The sequence below is a fragment of the Pleurodeles waltl genome, chromosome 7 (assembly GCF_031143425.1).
Source record: "Pleurodeles waltl isolate 20211129_DDA chromosome 7, aPleWal1.hap1.20221129, whole genome shotgun sequence".
Classification (NCBI taxonomy): domain Eukaryota; kingdom Metazoa; phylum Chordata; class Amphibia; order Caudata; family Salamandridae; genus Pleurodeles; species Pleurodeles waltl.
The window spans coordinates 777,839,665-777,858,616 of record NC_090446.1 but is presented as its reverse complement, the minus strand read 5'-3'; the positions used below and the strand labels follow the sequence as shown (position 1 = coordinate 777,858,616).

General features: G+C 47.9%; 1 long non-coding RNA gene across 1 annotated transcript in view; it reads right to left on the bottom strand.

Moving 5' to 3' along the window:
• Positions 1 to 18,952, bottom strand: part of LOC138247320 (uncharacterized) — a 118,029-nt gene that overhangs the window by 11,405 nt on the left and 87,672 nt on the right. Inside the window, exon 3 of the long non-coding RNA XR_011194435.1 lies at positions 3,480 to 3,550. This is a non-coding gene — a long non-coding RNA (uncharacterized lncRNA). The remainder of the gene's footprint in view (positions 1 to 3,479; positions 3,551 to 18,952) is intronic.

The following is an 18,952-nucleotide window of genomic DNA, read 5'->3' as shown; positions in this document are numbered from 1 at the left end:
AGGGGTTTGAGTTTGCTCTCCACATAAATTTGGTCTCTGATGCTCTTTGGGGGGCAGGTCTGTGGAAGCACTTTGAGGTAGAGGGGAGGGATACATTGACATCCTTAGGGGATCCTCAGGGACTCACCAACACCATAATGAAAGAAGCCTTACTCACACGATATGATCTGACCCCTGAGCAGTATAAGGACAAGTTTAGGTCCTAGAAAAAGAAAGAGTCTCAAACCTACTTGGAGTGTGTGGATCCCTTTTGCAGGTCACTGGATGGTTGGGTGAAGGGCAGGAAGGTGACAACATATGAGGGGCTTTACAATTTAATTGCTTGGGAGAACTTGTACAGTTTATGTTTTCCAGAGGTGCGCCAGCAGCTAATTGATAGGAAGCTGACTGACCCCAGGAAGTGTGCACAGGAAGCGGACCACTGGGAGAGCACCATGGTCCACAAGAGGTATGGGGGAGACCACGCCAAGGGTGGGCAGGGTCCCTCTCAGAAGAAAGGGGGGGTAAGGGTAAACAGGGGGAGTTCTCTGAAAGGTCCCAATCTGATTCCCAGGGTAAGAATTCCCAGCCCCCAGTGCAAAGAAGCCATGGTTCTCCAAAGGGAACCCTGTGGAAGGAGGTCCTTCATGTAAGTGTTATGCATGTGACCAGTTGGGTCATGTGAGGGGGAACCCCAAATGCCCAAAGAGTACACCGGCACCCATTGGTGCGCACCCAGGGTTTGGCTAGTGTAGCGCTTGGGGAGGAGTTGGTTCCAGGTGGGTGGGAGCCAGCTGAGATGACCCTTGTCTCGTTAGGGGACAGTGAGATGGTTCAGAGAAACCTCATGCCTGAGAACACTAAGAAGTACAGGCAGTGGGTGATCATTAATGGACAGAGGGTGGAGGCTCTGAGAGACACAGGAGCCAGTGTAACTACAGTGAGGAGTCACCTGTTGTTTGAAGAGCAGATAGATCCCCGAGTACTTCACCAAGTAGTTGCACTGGACAACTCAGAGCTCCTGTGCACAGTGGTGCAGGCTCCCTTTCAATGGGGGGGGTCTCAGGTTCCTTGAAGCTAGCTGTGAGTCCAACCATGCCTGTGGATTGTTTGCTTGGCAATGACATGGAGGATTCCTCTTGGAAGGAGGTGGAATACAAGTCATACTTGGAGATGTTGGGTATGCCTGGGTGGGTATCCATATTCACAAGGTCAATGGCAGCCTACCGGAGTGGTCAACAGCCCCTGGAGCCTGAAACAGTGGCTCAGGGGACCGCTAAAAAGAGGAAGAGCAGAGGCATGGGAAACTGGCCCCAGAAGTTTCCACGGTCCGGGAGGAGGCAGCTCCTGAGGGTGATGCCCCGGAGCCTACAGGGGAACAGGTAGCTGAACTGGGTGAGGTCCCTGAGCTGTCACAGTGGCAGCAGGAAGGGGTACCCACCATGGAGGCATTCTGTGAGGCACAGAAGACATGCCCTACTCTAGTGGGTTTGTGGCAGCAGGCTGCAGACCAGGTAGCTGGCAAGGAGCCGGGATCTCACCTGATCTATTGGGAGAACGGCCTCCTGTATAGTGAGCCTAAGTTTGTTGAGCCTGGGTCAGCCCGTGTGCTGGTGGTACCCCAGTGCTTCAGAGCCTTCCTACTGGGTCTGGCTCATGATGTGCCTTTAGCTGGACATTTGGGGCAGGACAAGACCTTTGAAAGGCTACTCACCCACATTCACTGGTCCCTAATGCGCAGGCACTCCGATGCTCATTGAATAATATTTCAAAATTCAATACATATCCAATACCCCAGTTAGACGAGCTGCTTGACCAACTAGGCAAAGCACAATACATGTCCACCCTAGATCTCATGAAAGGGTACTGGCAGATTCCTTTGAACCCCCCAGATAATGAGAAAACAGCCTTCGCTACCCCATCTGGGCTATATCAATTTACAGTCCTACCTTTCGGTTTACATGGGGCTCCTGCTACATTTCAAAGATCAATGGACAAACTCTCGTGTGCCCACATAGGATATGCTGCTGTATATCTTGAGGACATTGTGATGTACAGCGAAACCTGGGAAGACCATTTACAACATCTAGTTAACGTGTTCCAATCACTACTAGAGGTAGGGTTAACCGCTATTCCTGCGAAATGCAACCTGGCACATGATGCTATTGCATATCTACAATACCATATAGGGAAAGGACAAATACAACCCCAATTAAACAAAGTTGAGGCTATCCTCAATGAACCCCCTCCTACCACAAAAAAAGAAGTAAGGTCCTTTTTAGGAATGGTGGGATATTACTGTTGATTTACCCCAAACTATTCAACTATCTCAGCCCCTTTAACTGATCTATTAAAAAAGAACGACCCACCAGGATCAAGGAATTAAATTTACACCTACTCCGTAGCTAGGAAACACTTAAAAAAGTTTGACTACAGAACCAGTATTACATTGTCCCGACTTCAAAAGAATGTTTTATTTACAAACGGACACATCTGACTTTGGTATAGGTGCCGTCTTACCACAAAAAAATTAGCAAGACATCGATCACCCCATAGTTTTCATTAGCAGGAAACTACTATCCCGAGAACAACGGTACGCCATAATAGAGAGAGAATGTCTAGCGATTAAGTGTGCAATAGAAACCTTTCAATATTATTTTCTAGGCCACCCATTTGTCTTATATACTGATTATGCTCTCCTCACTTGGTTAGCACGAAATAAAGATACGAATCCGAGAATACTGAGATGGTTTATGAAGCTCCAACCGTTTATGCTCCAGATCCAACACCTCCCGGGTAATCAATTGTAAACTGCAGACTACTTATCCAGATATCCTGTGGAGCAAGGCCTCTATCAGCCCTTCGCAAGGGGAATTGTATGTAACAGGGTTGCAAGAACCCTTCGATGCACTACATAAGCGGGCCGATATTGGCGTACCACGAGGCACTCTAAACAGAAAAGAGGGCCGGGCTCTACGAGCGAACTCGGATATCCTGGATGCAAGCGCGACGGCAGAGGATATAGAGGGACAATGTGAGGGAGAGGAGGACGAACGAAAAACGAAGATGCCAAGGAGAGGGGCCGACACAGGAGGAGACTGGCGTGCCAGCGAGGGATCGACTGAGCCAAGCGACGCGACGAACAACAGAAGAGAAAAACAGACGGACGCAGGAGAAGGCAAAACAACCAGCCACGTCCCTGGAGGGACTTGGCTCATGCAGGTACATGCCTGCATACAAAACCCTAAGGGATATTGGTGGAGGTGGGAAAGAGGGGAGGATGGACTGACCGAAAAGAACAAACAGCAGTACATTAGAGGAATGCCTACCTATAGTTCTGGGCTCCACTTTGCCACTAATCCTAATTGACAGAACTCCTCACTGAATATTATTTGCATTTTTCCTTACACACAGGGTTTTCTTTAGTTCTTCCTCTTTAACCCTTTTTTCCCTACCCCTTAAATAAATAGCCAATAAAAGAGGAAATAGAGTCCACTTACCTTTTTTTTCCGGGTTCTGTTTTGTCCTTTTTGCCCTGACGACGGTGGAGAAAATCCAAGGAAACCAATACCTAAGGAGAAGAGACACAGAAGATATCAAAGCCAACTTATAAATAGACAAACATGAAAAACAAGATAAAAAGGAGAATAAGGAGTGAAACAAACTAAAATCACATACCTTTGCCTACCTGGTTTTGAATAAACAAACTTCCATATATTATTATGTTTTGGTTATTTCCATTTTTATTATCAACTTAAATAAATAACCAAGAAGAACCCACTACAGAAACAAACAAAATTAGATGTGCATTGGTTTTGTGCAATGTATAACAATGCAAAGGCAGAGTCAACTTCACATAGATCAGGGCAACTATTCCTCATCATCTGTGTCAATTTTCGACCATACATCACCAGTAACTTGAATCCGTTATTGGAAGCATGGGATGCAGTTGGTAACCATATGGGGTCAGTATTGATAGGTACACATACAAGTCTGATCAAAGTGACAGTCACCTACACTGTGTGCATCACATCTACCTACAGATTTGTTGTTCCTCACCCCCTGTGCCTCAGGGGGGATGGCCATGCAATTCATCATCTCAACTGTCCATGTCATCCACCAAGGCATACTCACTCATACATGGAGTCAGGGAGTGGACCATGTGTTAGGAGGGCTGACAACTAGGAAGCTAGTATCCATATGTCTTTCACATCTGCATTCATGTGTCCAGGTGTAGAGACCCATCAATACCTGATCAGCCAATACCATTCCATATACACCCATATTCATGCCAGCAAACGTTTGGACTTGACCTGCATGCACGCCAATTACATTCCATATAAGTGTCACGTAAGTAGAGTACAATATATGTGGCACCATGCTGGGGGACAATTGCCCACCCAGCCCTACATGTACATTACAATACAGGGATGCACCAATTTGTGTACAAAATTTTGCATCACTATGTTGTGAGAATAATGGGGTGTCCCAGTACCAATATTTTCACAACGGTACACATCTCAGTCACATATGGGCCTACATGTGGCTTGTCATCACCTTGGTTGCACTACGCTGCCCATTGAGCGCCACAAGCCTCACAAGATATGACTCTCTGCTTGTGCATAGGGAACCCTTAAAAGGGACACAGTGTCATCATCCAACCTACTTTGATAACTGATCATTTGACAGCTCATTACTTCTAGCATTGCATGCAACACACATGACTCACTCACACAAAAGCCTTACTGACTACACAGGACAGACATAATTACACTTACTGGATACATCTGGGTCCTACAATCTTACCACTTTGCCTATTGAATAGGGGGCAGGTCCACCTGTAAGATATGGATGGAAAACCATGGTTTCTATCATATCACTGTCACTACTAGTGGCCAACATATTACCGGGTGTACTATTTTAGAGGAGTGAGCTAATTATCCAGGTTGAGGACAGTGCAACAGACATACCACTGCAAACTCACGATGACACTGACACTCAGGTGAGTGAGAGCCACACTTACACTGGGCCTGAGACTCATGTAGTGATACACCCTGCAACAACTATATGTGGGCAATCTATAGAAGATGGAACTCCATGGTATGAGGGGGAGTTGGGTGACAGATACATGGTACTACTCTGGTGCTCTGCAAGACAACTGACTCAGGTATTGTGGCTTGTCCTGCAAGGGACACAGGGGCACTTTGTGAAGGACAAGCAGCTCGATTTTTAGTCTGCAATGTTCATGCATTGAGTAATCCATGACAGATGTGTCAAGGTAATCTGGTGGTATAAAATGCCCCATTGCCAGTGCCCCCTAAGGGGGTATGCCCCCTTTGCTAACATAATGGCAGGTATGATGTATGTGAAATTATGACAATGTAGCACCATACATGGATTGTCCTACTTTGTTATCACAATCCAGTTCCATATAGTATGTTGGTGGTGTCTTGGCTTATCATAGATGATACAATTCTGGGGCACAGATGTAGCATTGGCCCCTGAAATGTGTGAATTAGTGATGGTTGTGCATGACTCTCCAAACATCTGACTTGCATTGGTAAAATGGTAGAATATGTGAACTCCATGTCTATACTGGAGCTGTTACACTTCATTGTAGTTGCATGCAACCAGTCCACAAGCATTGCATGAAGCACACCATCACATCTGCTACTGTCATTCAAGTGTGTTGAACTGTAAATGGTTTGCCAATGGGAGACTCGCCAACAGGGCCACAATCACCACACCAAGATGGTCTAGTAGATCCTGCTCGCTGGCTACCAGATCTGCCCAGCAATGCTTTAGATGGTGCTGATTGTGGCTGTTGCGGTACACCCTCTTCAGGTGGTGGAGCACCTTGCCACACTGCATCCGCCTCACCTCCGTCTGGTAGTCCTGTATCACATGGTCCCCCATCTCCAACATTAATGGGAGGTAGTGGGCTACCAGCTACACAAAGCCTCCCAGCTCCTCCTCCCCAAGCCTTCCCCTACCAGACATATCTCTGGGGTATAAATTGACCAAAAAAAATGATTGTAAACAAAAATTAAGTAAAGAAAACTTAACGCCCAAAAATAATAATCCCAACTAACCCAATTTAACAACTAACCTGGACAGACACACCACAGTACAAGTACAAGGAAAAATACAAAAAACATACAAATTCACTAACACTGGGACAAAGTACAGTCAAATACTACAGAAAACACAACAGGAGGGACATCACAAGATACAATACAGAGCAATAACAAACCACCAACTTCAAGCCGCACACAGCGACGCTTGGTTCTCTTTTATGTTTTATGTCACCCACACAATCAAAAGAGGCACAGACTGTAAAGACAAAGTGAAAGTACACCCACTGTACCTTGCCTGTAAACAGGATTTCCTATTACACCACTTCCTGTCCCAATGCGCCACTTTTTCTATAATGCATGTATTTATTTGACGCATCTGACATTTGCGGGAGTATTTCTGACGCATGACCTACGAGCGTCTTTTTTATTGACGCATTTTCCTTTATGTGTTGATTTAACATTAAATCAGCATTGAGATGAGTGCGAAGGTGGAAATCACGCTAATGGCCCATGGGTCATATACTTTGCATTTGCGTATGTTTTCGACGCATTTTCATCATTTGTTTTTACTCTTCCTTATGGCATGATTTTGTCCATTGTCAACTGATGCACCCTGTATCAACATACAAATTGAATGTGCTGTGCTGCAGTGTGGCATTTTGTGTATGGCCACATGTGGTACTCCATACTACATTGTGATATGGGTGTGATTGGTCTGTTACACCAATGTGTGTGTTACAGAATCAAAAGCATGCAAATGAATTCACGTCATGCAGATGTATGTATATGTGACAACAGTTTATCCACATATGTATGGCAGTCAGTACTATGCAAGACTAATGGAATGTGATTGTGAATTGTGTTTACTTACATGATGTGTGTAGTTGTCTTACAGAGCATCACATTTCAGATGACATACCCAGCTCGGGAATTGTTGATGATGGTTGATGAATGCTATGTAGCAAATTTTACCCAACAACTGTCTCCATATGTTGATCTTGAGTATATGGTGGTTTGTGTGTGGACTAAACATATGTCTGACATGTGTACATATTTGGTACATACTGTGATTGACATACTCCGCTTACATTCCAACCATATCATGTTTCGACTACAATAGTCAGTTCAAAGTCATTAAATTTAGCATCATAATAATAATGTTTGTGTGGTGGACCTGCAGCCCTAGCTGCATATGTTCTCATGCATTCTGATGCGCATTCCACAGACATGTCCTTCCAAAGTGTGAGGTCATGTGTACCCTGTTACAGAATTGGGCCCCATGGCGTTGGAAGGACTGATTTCCATGGAGGTACTGTGCAGGCTCAATTTCTCCCATTGCTTGTCATACCTGGGCTAATCATGATGGCCACTGTCACCAATGATGCCCCCCCCCTTGTCACACATGCTCCATTCAGCCATTGCAACTCTCACACTGAGTTGTGTCAGTGGTCTGTTCAAACATTACAATCTCACCATGATTTGACATCTACTGCCTCATGTGTGGGCCCCTTGTTTACCTCCTATTTGGACATGATGTAGTTGTGTGTGTGATGAGCTACTGTTGTACAAATTGTCAACATGGATGTAAATAATATGTTATGGTACATAGATTGTGTCTTTCAGTTGTCACTTTCAAGTGATGGGGCTATTTGTGAAATGAGTGATGGTAACAGTTCAACCATACGCATCACATGTGATGTTGCTACTGTACTCATCAGATTAGTGTTTGTGACATGCTCCCTGAGGTTAGACTCACAATCCTGTGGTATATATTGTGTAGATTGAACAGACCAAGGCCGGATTTTGTGAATAAGTGAGGTGTTTATTGATAAAATGTACAAGGTGAGTTACGTGAATATTAAGCGAAGAAGTTTCCAACAATGTGCAGTCTGCTGCACATCCCAGCATCTGTGTTATGCTGTTCCCCCTCATTTTCTTCTCCACCATCCTCCGCCTCCTGCTCAGGCAGGTCATCAACCTGCTCATATAAGGGGAGGTTCATCTGCACATATGCTGGGCAGGATGGCACATGTCCTGATTATCTTGCAGATGATGTGTGGGGCATATAGGAGGCTGCCTCATGTGATATCCAGGCACCTGAATCTTAACTTCAGGATGCCAAATGTCTTCTCCACAATAGTCCATGTCCTCTGATGTCCCTCATTATATGCACGCTCTGCCGCTGTGCTTGGGTTGGAAATTGGGGTCATTATCCATGGCTGTATGCCATAACCCTGATCCGCTGCAAAAGATTAAAGGAGTACGTTGTTGTTAGGGCTTGCAACATGTATGTCATGTTCCATGGCAGTTGATATTTTGAGGTGGTTGTGACTCATATGTATTTGTGGTATGGTGTGAGTTTCTATCCTTGTGTAATGTCTCCTCAGTACTAGGTTGTTGGACATGACAATATTATGTTTGGCTCAAAGACCTGGGACATATGATTTGGATTCCAAACTGATGGTCATTATGTATGTATTATGCGTTGTGTAGTGCACCTTTGTTTCAGTGTGCTATCAATAGTGCGGACATTTCACATCCTCATAACACAATGGGGTAAGATGTGGTGGCAACATGGTAGCACTACAGAGCCTGGACATCCCATCCCTTTTGACATGTGTCATTGCAGATGATGTGTGACACTTGGGGCCTTTGAAATTGGTAAGTCAGAATGCACAACACGTCTCCAAAATTGGCTGCACTGTCCTGCAACATTACAACTATGCAAGAATGCCCCATGCGTGACATGTTACATGGCAACCCTTTGTTGTCCCCTGTGCCAGTTCCTCATATGCAGCTGTGCACCAACACTACCGACCCTGCAACAGGGTTCTTGGCTAGCTGCATTATGGAGGTGGATGTATCTGTGTAGGAATGTACACCGCCCTATACATATGCTATTTTGATGACCAATTGGCTCTTTCTGTGTGTGGCACAGTATGCAGCATGCATTAGTGGCACAATCATCTGAGTTCAAAGCACAGTCTACTTCCTTGTTGCAACCTGCATACAGCACCCCTCGGGTGGTGTTTGCTGTTGGCACTTCCTCAGGTTTTAGGTGACAGCTACATGTGAGTCAGCATCATCATGCTATGTATCTTGTGGTGACAGACATGCAGAGACACACATTGCACACCTCTTACAAACTACATACAGCATGGGAGAGTTAAGAATTTACAATGTAGCTCCAAGTAAAATTATGACCATGGCGGAAATATCCCCGAAAGACAGCCAATGTACCGCACCAATAGCCAGGGCAGAAACAATAGCCAGCACGGCAGTAGCTGCCTACAGCCAGGCAGAAGTCAATGTTCCGCCCACCATATTATGACATGCCAAACCGCCACCTTTTCCAGGGTGGTACCAATGACATCAAAAGCCTGGCGGAAACAGAGCTCAGAGGAGAAAGGACTCACCATTGGAGACACAGGAAAGAACCACACCACCATGGAACCTGAACTGCATGTCTTTCTGATGATCTTCTATGTTCTGCTCCACCACAAACACCAATGCCGGCGAAGATGATGATGGTCAGTACAGCCGCCTAGCACACAAGGGAGGGGGGAAGAGAGTGACACATGCACAACACGCCCCACACACACACAAATACATACAACCAGATGCATTATAAAAACAACTTTACCCCGTCACTCGGCTGAATAATGCAAAGACAAAATGATTTCGCAAAAGTGAATGTGATGAGATCAACACAGTGTGAAAAATAAGTTAGGCAAGATAATAGATACATACATATGTACAGAAAAAGGGTGCACAATGTTCGTGGGCCACATGGCCACAGGCCAAAGTCCAAGGCCACACAAGTCACCTGCTTCATCACGGAGAGAACACTGCAGGGGCATCAGTTGGTAAATAGGCAGGCACCTCAGGGGGACTGGGGACGGGGGCAGTGCAAGGCCACAGTCTCTCAGGTGGGTGTCATACCCACTGGCTTTGGAAGTGGCAGGCTGCACAGCAGCCCATGGAAGCAAGATTACATACCGTCCGCTGGCGGTGACGGCTGCACAATGGTGGGGGGAGGCTCCTTGGTCTACATGCCTGCTGGTGCAGGCTCCTTGGTCTTCCTGTCTGCTGTGGCAGGTCCTTTCCCTTCTTGCCTGCTGGGGCAGCCTCCTTGGGTTTCCTGGCTCCTGGGGCAGGCTCCTTTCCCCTCTTGCCTCCTGGTGCAGGCTCCTTGCTCTTCCTGCCTGCTGGTGCAGTCTTCTTTACCTTTAGGGTGCCTGGTGCAGGCTCCTTCACCTTCAGGACATGTGGCCTGGATCCCTTTCCACCACGAGTGAGTGTGGTGACATGGACTATGTGGCTGAGGTGCTTGGCTGGGTTCTTCCTACCCTGCCCATACGTGCAGGACGGGGGTGGGGTAGAGAAGAGGTCAATGGTGGATGGGAACAGTTTTTTAGGGACATTGTGGCAGGAAATGGGAGAAGGAATGGGAGTGGAGGATGAGGGAGTGGTTGTTGGAGGTGTCTGCTGCTTTTGGGTGCAGGTACATTGGCTGTATGTTGTTGGGAGGTGGATGGCTGTTGGATGTCTGAGTGCTTGCGTTTCTGTACTTTAAGGGGGGGCAGATACAGTGGGAGAGGAAACAGGGGACGTGTGCATGGCTGTTGTGGGGGTGTCTGCCAGTGAGGTATGTGTTCTGCTTGGTGTTGTGATGCTGGTAGTGGATGATGATGTTGTGCATGCAGGTCTGAGTGTGGACGGAACTGAGTGGGAGATGGTGGAGGAGGAGGGGAAACAGTGGAAATAGTTGATGGTGTTGTGTCTGCAACTGGATGGTGTTTGTGTGAGTGCCTGTGGGATGAAGTGTGGTGCTTGTGTTGGCCTGTGACACTCTTGGGTGTTGTCTTGTGTGCATGCTCTTCTGCCTGTGTGCTTGGAATGGGTTGGGTGTGAGGAGAACGGGACTGGGAAGTGGGAGTTGGAGGGGGGACGGTAGAAACAGGGGCAATGGCTGCCAGCAGAGAGGAGGCCAGAGCCTGAATCGATCTCTGTTGGGGCGTCAATCCAGTGTGAATGCCTTCCAGGAATGCATTAGATTGTTGCATCGGGGCTGCCAGCCCCTGGATGGCATTCACAGTGGTTGACTGCCCTACAGAGATGGATCTCAGGAGGTCAATAGCCTCCTCACTCAGGGCAGCAGGGCTCACTGGTGCAGGGTCTGAGGTGCCTGGGGCGAAGGAGCTGCCCACCTTCCTGAGTGAGCAGGCACGGGCAACTCGCTGAGGGGCTTCCAGGAGTGCGGTGTTGGTACGGGGGTGGCGGATGTACCTGTAGCTGGGGTGGTCACAGAAGTGTCCACCACCACCAGGGCGCTTCCTTCGAAGGAGGTATCTGTGTCAGAACTGTCCGTTCCAGTCTCTGCTGTGGTGCTCCCCTCGCCCTCTGCCCCACTGGTGCCGTCAGCGTTGGTGGACTCTGCTTCCTGGGTCCGGTGGGATGCAGCTCCCTCTGTCACAGGTGCCCCTTCTCCTCCGCCAGATGATGCTAATGCACATAACGACAGGATGACAAAACAAAAATGGGGGGAAGCGACAAAGGATACACTTGGTCAATGGCTGCACCAACACCACCGTTGGCGTACACAGCACCCACACACACAGGGAACAGGCCTACGCAATATGCCGTTGCACTACCAGAGAAATAGTTAGCGACCCAGGCATGGGGAGGGGCACACATCGCCAAATGCAGCAAACCTGGGACCCACGCTGCCCTGACCAGCAGTGGATGCCTACGAGCTAGGTTGAAAGATGTTCCCTTTTGAACACTAGCCACCAGGGGACCTATGCTGAAATGTCAGGACTGGCCTAGGGGCACAACTGACACACATCCCCCAACCGGATACCACCCTACCATGCGTAAGTTGTAGTGAAGGGCACTGTACTCACCCCCTTGTGGCTGCTGTGATGCCCTCAAGTGCCCATCCAGCTCTGGATAGGTCACCGCCAGTATGCAGGGGATCAGGGGGGTCAGGGTTCGACAGGCATCCCCTCCTCATTGGGAGACCATCCCAAGATGGGCCTCCGCCGTCTTTCATGCCCAGTGTCTCAGGTCCTCCCACCGTTTGCGACAGTGGGTGCTCTGCCTTTCATAGACCCCCAGGGTCCACACATCCTTGGCGATGGCATGCCATATACCCTTCTTTTGATGGGTGCTGACCTGCAGTGGCAATGCACACAGGAAAATAGATTTGGACAAACAGTCCTGCCTGTTCAACACATGGCCCACCATATCCGTTTCCATCACCATTTACACACACATGGCCCAGCACACAACCTGTACGCTGCCCAGAGGACATGCACCCACCCTCCTTACACGAGGCCTTCACACACACCACTACATGCATTTATGCCTCATGCATCGTGCCCACAGTGTACTACCATCACCGCCGGCGTAGATCACCATTGACCACTGTACCCCATAGGGCCCAATTATAACCAATGAGGAGTTGCACAGCAGTTCCTGACCACCTCCCGCAAAGGAGCACAACGTTAGCGGAATTACCTCACTTCCACCTGTCCCTCCACAGAGGACAGTCGGACGCCATTTCAAGGGGGGCAGGCCCTGGAAAAATGCTGCATCACTGGTGATATTAGGACATACTGGACAAATCACACTGACCTATTACAAGTTTACAGGATGCAAAGTTCTGTTGTAGCTCCATTGTTCAGTTTCTGACCAGCTCCCCACTCTTGTGTCCCTTAGATTCCTACTGCTGTGGATGAATAGGAGATGGAGACATACCCCAGTATACAGTGGAAACACTGGAGGACAGGCACTTTATCCTCACGTATAGACTGGAAAGGGCCACAATAACAGAGCTGTGAGCCCAATTGGAGCCTGACCTGATATCTGCTATCCGCCACCCTACTGGGATCCCCCCTCTTGTGCAAGTGCTATCAGTGTTCCATTTCCTGGCAACTGGTTCTTTCCAAGTGACAGTGGGCTTGGCAGCAGGAATTTCACAGCCAATGGTCTCAATAGTGCTGAAAATAGTGTTGTCTGCACTGATTAAACACATGTGCAGCTACATTGATTTCCCCCAGGTTGAAGATTTGGCCAGTGTGGAGGCCGAGTTTTATGCAATGGGACATATCCCCAACGTAATTGGGGCAATTGATGGAACACATATTGCATTTGTCCCCCTCCCGCCAGAATGAACAGGCGTTCAGGAATCGGAAGAGTTTCCACTCTATGAATGGACAGATGGTGTGCCTTGCGGACCAGCACATCTCCCACGTCAATGCTAAGTACCCTAGGTCGGTGCATGATGCCTTTGCCCAGAGGAATAGCAGCATCCCAAATGTGATGGCCCAACTAAAGTTGGCACAGGATGTGGCTCCTACCCAGTATATGTTGGTGTATGGGTATGGTGTGGGCCATATGGGATAGTGTGTGGCTAAATGTTGTCCCTCAATATTTCAGGTGACTATGGTTACCCCAACCTATCATGGCTGCTGACCCCTGTGAGGAATTCCAGAAAAAAAGGCAGAAGAATGTTATAATGAGGCCCATGGGCGAACCAGAAGGATAATTGAAAGGACCTTTGGCCTCCTGAAGGCCAGGTTCTGGTGCCTCCATCTGACAGGTGGATCCCTGTGCTACTCACCCAAGAAGGTCTGCCAGATAGTGGTGACATGCTGCATGTTGCATAACCTGGCCCTCAGATGCCATGTCCCATTCCTGCAGGAGGAGGAGGCTGGAGATGTCCGTGTGCCAGCAGTGGACCCTGTGGACAGTGAGGATGAGGAGGTAGAGGATGAGGATGAGGACAACAGAACATCTGTGATCAGATAATACTTCCAATGACACACAGGTAGGACAGTGTTACTTCACATTTCAATGACATTTGTTTGAATTTCTGTGGCACTGGCATGCTGATATTTCCCAGTTCTATGCCCACTTACTGTTCCCTCTGGCAAATCATTTTGCAGCTGTTGGTGACCTCATATATACTCCTGGTGTGATCACTGCAGCCAGGCACAGGTCATTATTCTATGCTCAATTTCTGTACAGTTGATTTGCAATGTTTGTACTTGTTTCAATTAATAAATATTTGATATGCATGACGTACTCCAAACTTCTTTTTTTCCAATGGTGTTTATTGAAGTGCTAAAGTATAGAGGGGCAGGTGCAATAGGATGGGGTGATGATAGAGGGAAGTCCAGGGTATTGTTCCAGTCTGTTTGTAGCGCAGGTGCATTGTCCAGGGGGACATAGGAAGGGGAGCAATGGCAGTTCAACTTGGACAGGGTGACTGTGTGGGACACAAGGGGGACAATCAGGAGAGTCTAATTTCCGGGCGGGGTCTTGGCAGGTGTCTCTGGCTTCTGTCTTGATCGCAGGGAACGTTTGCGGGGTGGTTCTCCTTCTGCAGCGGGAGGGGTGGTGATGGCCTGTGAGTCCTGTGGGCCTGCTGGCCACTAGTAGTACCGGAGGTGGAAGGCTGTTCAGATGTCTGGCTAGTGGCAGGGGCCAGCTGTTGTGAGACTGCCTCCCTCATAATATTGTCCATGTCTGCCAGCACCTCTGCTATGGAGATCAGGGTGTTGTTGATGGCCTGCAAGTCCTCCCTGATCCCCTGGTACTGTCCCTCCGGCAGCTGCCTGTCCTCCCTCACATTGTCCAGGATCTGGCCCATCGTGTCCTGAAAATGTCAATAGGCTCCCAGGATCTCTGCAAGTGCCTCCTGGAGAGTCAGTTCCCTAGACCTGTCCTCCCCCTGGTGCACAGCAGTCCTCCCAGTTTCCCTGTTGGCCTCTGTCCCCTGAACTGTGTGCCCACTGCCACTGACCCCCAGGTCCCTGATTGTCTTGGGTATGAGGTGTGCCCTGGGGTCCCTGTAGATGTGGACGCATCGCTGATTGACGTGTCCTGGGGACAGAGGTGTTGGTACACTGGGTGGGTGCTGTGGTGGTGTTTCCTTATGGGGGAGGATCTGTGGTGGTGTGTGACTGGGCCTGGGTAACTGGCTGTCCAGAGGTCCCTGATGGGCCAGGTCATCCAGATCCTGAAGACCAGAGTTGCTGTCATCACTGTGGGCCTCTTCAGTTGGGGGACTGGATAGTGCTGGCACCTCCTCTCCACTGACATTGGCTGGCGTATCTGTGGGGATGTAAATGATGTGTTATGGTTTCTGTGTTTGACATATTGTGCATCCGTGGCTTGCCCTCTTTAGTTGCATTTGCCCTGGCAGCTTTCACTTGTGTACGTTGATGTATGGTGGGATGATTAGTTCTCTATAGTGTGCATGCTTTAGTGATGAGTGCCCATGCAGGGCTGTGAGTGGTGTCCATGCATTGGTAGCGCATGCAGGGCTTGCCACGGGGATGAGTGAGATGTGATGGTGGGGTGTGTGGGATGGAGCGGAGTGATGAGAGTGAGGGTGGGGATATGAGATGGCATGCAGGTAGGGGGGTAGTAGTAGTAGAGAGTTGACTTACCAGAGTCCAGTCCTCCTCCTACTCCGGCAAGGCCCTCAGGATGCAGTATTGCCAAGATTTGCTCCTCCCATGCTGTTAGATGTGGGGAAGGAGTGGGGGTCCACCGTCAGTCCTCTGTACAGCGAGCTGGTGTCTTGCTGCAATGGAATGTACCTACCCTGTAGGTCGTTCCACCCCTACCTGCTGTCATCCCTAGTTCATGGGTGCTGTCCCACGGCATTGACCCTGTCCATGATTCTACGCCATAGCTCCATCTTCCTAGCTATCGATATCTGCTGCACCTGTGCTCCAAATAACTGTGGCTCTACCCTAATAATTTCCTCCACCATGAGCCTAAGCTCCTCCTCTGTGAGACGGGGGTGTCTTTGTGGGGCATGGGTGTTGTGTAAGGTGTGTAGGTGAGGGTGTGTTGGGTAATGTGTTAGGGTGTGTGATGTGGGGTGCATGAGTGGTGGATAGGTGTGAATAGTGTGAGGCTCTAGTTGTGTCAGTGGTCTTGATGTCTCTCTGCTGGCAATGGTTTGATACGGTAAACGGTTGTGTGTAATGTGGGGGGGTGTTTTATAGTGTGTGTGTGGTGTGTGTATGCGTGTCAGGTGTGTGTTTGAATTGTCCAATGTGGTGTTGTTTTGTTTCTGTGTGTCCATTTTGAGTGCGGTGGTATGTACTGCCAATGGTTTACCACTGTTGAATGTCCACTGTGGTGATTTGTGGATCATAATGTGATGCGTGTTGTTCTGTTGGCGTAACGTTGTGGGTTTGGATACCGCCAGTTTATCACTGACCTTTGGTCTGGCGGATTTATGTATGTGGCTGAATACTGATGGATTGATGTGTGTGTGTGATAATATGGTGAACGGATGTCTGCCGCGGTGGCGGTAAGTTGGCGGCAGTCAGCGTGGCAGTGCGTGGGATTTACCGCCAATACCATAATGAGGGCCATAATGGTGTTGTGAATCAGTGAGTGTTGCATGTGAGGTGGTACTACAGTAGGTGTGGTACCACTTATCACACATCTGGCACCTGGTGTGTGATGGGCATTGATCCTGTATTCCTATGTGTGTGAGCCAATGCGTCGGGCAGATGTCTTTGCACGCTATAGGTAAGTCAGGTATGTGTTAATGAGATTTAGTTGATATAGGCGCAAATTTTCTGGTATTTGATATTTGTTCTGGCAGTGATTTGCACGGCATGACTTGAGGGATCTGTGCCTATATGGAACTTACATTACATGGGCATGGTGTATGCCATTAACAGGTCTGTGCTATTCTTTGTTTGGTGTACTGTGTGTGAAGTGTACGTAGTAGGCAACCTGTGGGCACTTGTAGTGGTCTGTGTAGTTCTACTGTTAGCAAAGGGTACATGTCTGCACCTGTCCTTCCTGTGGTGTGCCTGTCAAGTTGTGGGTGTGTTACGTAAATTTGGGTGTATGTATTTGTGGTGTGCACTTAATGTGCTGTACTGCAGCATGGTGCATATATGTTGTTACCTGTACATGTGTACTACCCTGGCCATGTGTTAATGTAGTGGTGTATGTCTTGTGTGTCCAAAAAGGTTGGTGTGTTGTGTGTATATTGCTAGATTTGTTGACTTACCCACTAGTAGGCCATTTCCAAATTGTCCATCCTGGAATTGTTCATTGATGCTATTGTGCCAGAATATGTAGGCATCATGGACACTCCCAGGATACTTGGACAAAATGTTTATGAATAGTCCCCGGTGGTCCACTATGCCCTGCACATTCATGAAATGTGTGTGCTTGCGATTCCGGTATAAGTGCTCTGTTGCTACAGGTGGTACGAGCCAGACAGGAGTGCAGTCCGAGCACATGCGGGAAGGTATGGATTTGATAGAGCCCCTGTTTGTTCTCCTTCTGTTTTTGCTGGGTGTCAGGGAAGCTGATGTGGCGGGGTGTCAGAGAGATGATAGCGTCTAACACCTTTGGCAGAAATGCAGGGAACGACGACTGTAAGACACCAGCAACCAGTGCTCCCGTTATTTGGAAGGAACCAGTTGCCAGCATGTACAGGACAGCTAGCAGCTTTGTCATAGGTGGTATGTTGCGTAGGGTCTGCAGGCTGGCTGTAATTTGTGGCTGCAGCAGGTGTAGTAAGTCTTGCCGGTTCAGCCTGTAGGTCCTAATAATGTCCAGGTCCCTGAGGCCAAGGATGGTTGTCCTGGTTCTGAAGACCCTCTCCTTTCTTCTGTGTTGCCTTTGTGGGCCGCGTTGTCGTGCTGGTGATTGCTGGAGTTGTTGCTGTCCTCTGCATTGTCGTTCAAGCTGGATCATTATCACCTCCATCTTCTCCTGTGGGTAGGTGATGTTGCTTCTGTGTGTTCTCCTTAAGTAGTGGTGTGTTTGTCTAATTTTGACGCCTGCCCTGACCCAGGTGTTAAATTTTGATGCAAATCGGTGTTAATGTCATTTTTTAGGTCTGCCTCCCACCTGTCCGTCTTTTTTGCCCGGGTGGATAAATACGGCACAAGGGTGTTTGAGTAATTTTTTGGATGGGAACGCCTACCTTGCATCTCATTGACGCAAGGATGTTTCACGCATCCGAAAAATGACGTTAACACCAATATTTTGACGCTAGATGGGTCTACCGTCAAAATATAAATATGGCGTTGAGTGTGCGTTGAAAAACCATTACACTAATTCAGCGCAAAACAGAGTATTAATCTGGGCCCAAAGGTGTCTCTCACATCAGAGAGACCTATCATCTCTAACTAGCAAGGTCATCAGCAGAGATACATTCACTATTAAATACCAACAACCCCAAACACTTTGGAGAGTTGATGAGCAGGATTTTTAGCACATCTTATACTGTGGGGATTGTGCACTTTTTAAAGGTTCTGGATTTGTCAGCACTTTCCATACTGTATTAAGAGTTATACCTTCAGCAATTCATTTACTCTTCTTAAGTATCTTTAGTGGATTCCCAATAACTTTGGCATTAATTGGCAGTATGCTGCTGGTGCTATTTTTGATATGCAATGGCTGTCTCATCTCAGCAATGCAAAGTTGTGGTGCTTCTTCAAGTGTGCACCAAAAGGTGTGTCTTGCAGTGCAGCCTGTGCCTTCTTTGGACTAGGATCTTTAACTCTGGCACTGTGGGAAATGCTACTCCCTTGGGCAGTCCTACGGTCCTATGGAATTAAATTTCCTCTTCAACTTTAATCTGTTTTCTAATCTTGCTGTCATCTTTCCAATAACTCAAAAATGTCACTCACCTCTGATTATATATTTTTTTAACAAATCCATGCTTCTCTTTACTCAGAATACAAACATATCCCCCTTAAATCAGTTTAAAATTCATGTTAGAGTGTGCAACCATTTTTAAATATTTAAAATAGGTTACCAAATACCCAGAATATCCTGAAACAGGAAGTCCTTTGATGATATGGTGAAAGAAACTCTTATTTATAAGCTAAGCT